We start from the raw sequence: 2,652 nt of genomic DNA on the forward strand, positions 1-2,652 counted from the left end.
TGAATATTTATGTACATAAACCAATATAATTGTAATATATTAGTAATAATCTGTCTCATGCACGTGATAAGATTAAAATTATAATTTTAAATTATTTTGTTAAAATTAATTTGAATTATAATAATTTAATTAATAAAAATGTAATATATTATGTATTGTTTGTTTTTTTTAATGTAGTGTTAAATATATTAACTCTAAAATAGTTATTAATTAGTTTTAGTAATTATACAAAAAATTCAAAAATTCTTATTTTTAGTATCTCTTATTGTAAATGAGATTAAATGACAAAATTAGTAGAATATCAATTAATTTATCTCTAAATGCTACAATTTATTGTTTTTCTTGAACGGGAGTTCAAACCCAAAATCATATTCGCCAAGTCGAGGAAGAGTTGTCTCGCATCCGTCTTGGGAAATAGGAAGGTAAGGCGGCGCGTAAGGCGGCGCGTAAGGCGGCGCGTAAAGAAGCACATTCTAAGGAGAGAGAAGACGAGGACCGCGAAGCCAAAGGCATCGAAGGAAGAAGGCGCCGCCGCGACGCTTCAAGTCTAAAGAAGCTGAAGAAAAGGAAGATGGAACCGTTATTCTATTTTATTTTTTTTTATTTTTTAATTCAACCGTGTAATCAGTAGTCGTGCGCACAAGCACAAATTTTTTAGATACCTAGATTTTTTTATCAATAATAGGTATAACGTAATTTTTGTAACAGAAGTACATAAAGAGTACATAGCATAGTATATAAAATGTAATAATTTAATAAATATTTTTTAAGGAGATTTTTTATTCTCTTTAATAATGAGAAGAATTTATTTTTCTCCTCTCTTAATCCCTTTTTGTTCATCAAATCATCAACATCACAGCTTGAACAACTTAAGATATGAGATTTTTTTTATGATACGGTGAACGTAGAGAGTTCAATTGAATAATCAGAACTCAAAAATCGTGTAAACTGTGAAAACTGCGATTATTCATGAATACATTATAAATGTATGTGATTTTCATGTGGACTATCTTTTGAGTTTTGACCAACGAGAGAATTGCAAAATAAAATGTAAGCAATCCTAATTTGTGATACTAGTACGGTGACTCTCCTGAATATTTCAAAGAAGATTGGTGGGGATTCACTGCAAACATCATCTTGATCCCAAATGATACTGGTTTTTACTTACATTTATCTTTATTTTTTCTTTGAAAAATTCTTCTTACTTACATTCAGATATTTGCAGTTGAACTATCTCAAGCACTTTTTAGGGGGAGGATTCATCAAGCATATGCAGGTTGGTGTTTACTCATGGCAACTTTCTTTCTTTTGGCAAGTTCCTAAATTGTTCCAAAAAGCTTACAACTCCAGAGGTTTACTTATCCTATCCATTTTTTTCATCATCTACCTTGGCAATTTAGGAAAATGAGTTCCTTCATGATGTTTTTAATTTGACCCCGAAGAAAAGATATCTTGGTGGCAATGAACCCCGAATGTCCAGTGGTGAAAAGGTCAATTTGTTTTTAATCCTAATGAGTTTGTGGGATTTGGACAATCGCACGTTTAAAAACAAACATGATTTTTTGTCATGTTCATATCTCTACCTTGATTGTTTATCCTTTTTCACTCCTTATTTCATGAGTAATCAAATCATTAGCGGAAATGTGAATATGACAAGTTCATGTTTATTTGAACATTAATGGATCCAAATCCGAGTTTTTTTTTTTAAAATCAAATGTCCTCTCTAATATTTGGCTACTTCTTTGCGTCATACTTACCATTGTTCACTGATCTGCATCATTCTCCCACTTGTAGAGAATGTTCAAGTCTCCAAATTCTGTTCAGAACAACGCAAAGACCCAATTGCTTGATAAACAATGATTGTTATCTGTGGTAACCTTTCTTAACATACATAGAGATCATCAACTCTTACTTTCCTGTTTAAAATGCATGGTTACAAATTGATTACTTTAACTCTTAAGGTTACCTTCCTCATAGGTTGACTTATTTTTACCAACCAATTCGTCTCCATCTTTGCTTTTTGTCCTCAGTCGATTGTTCTTTTAAATCATATTGCAACAAAAACGTCTTGATGGGGATCTCAATCTAAACATGTCAAACCAATATTCACTTTTTACCCTATGTTTGTTGATAAAAATTGGTCATAATTGTTGGGAATAATTAGTATGATCACAATTCAATCAATCATGTGTCAAATAATTTGTTATTGTTATTATACTAAAATATTAATATAATAAGATCCTTGATTAAATTTAGAGATTTATCATTGTGATAGTGATCATAATATTAAGAAATGAATTTTTTATAATTTAATCTAAATTGTTCTTGGTCATATGATTTGTTCCTGTGCGGATAAACGTCCTTCGAGGTATACCTCGTTCCGCTGATGCTCGAACTTGCTTTCCTTGGAATGGGAGTGAGGAACGTCGTCTCCTTGTGAGGACGGCGGCGTCGGACACCTGCATGTAAATCATGTTGCTTGTATGCGAAGTTTGTATTCATAGGTTTTGATGAATGACAAACCAACAAACGACATGAAAGACAAACCAACAAACAACTTGAATGAACAAGCATATTGAAAGATCAACCAACATTCAACGTTGAGGAATGAAGAGTTGAAAGCAACACAACAACAACAAGAAACTCAAGTCC

General features: G+C 31.8%; 1 long non-coding RNA gene across 1 annotated transcript; it reads left to right on the plus strand.

Moving 5' to 3' along the window:
- LOC107648575 lies at nt 1,214-2,017 on the plus strand. The gene is made up of 3 exons (XR_001621980.2): nt 1,214-1,276; nt 1,401-1,490; nt 1,795-2,017. It is a non-coding gene; the product is annotated as an uncharacterized LOC107648575 (long non-coding RNA).

The sequence above is a fragment of the Arachis ipaensis genome, chromosome B06, assembly GCF_000816755.2.
Source record: "Arachis ipaensis cultivar K30076 chromosome B06, Araip1.1, whole genome shotgun sequence".
Classification (NCBI taxonomy): Eukaryota; Viridiplantae; Streptophyta; class Magnoliopsida; order Fabales; family Fabaceae; genus Arachis; species Arachis ipaensis.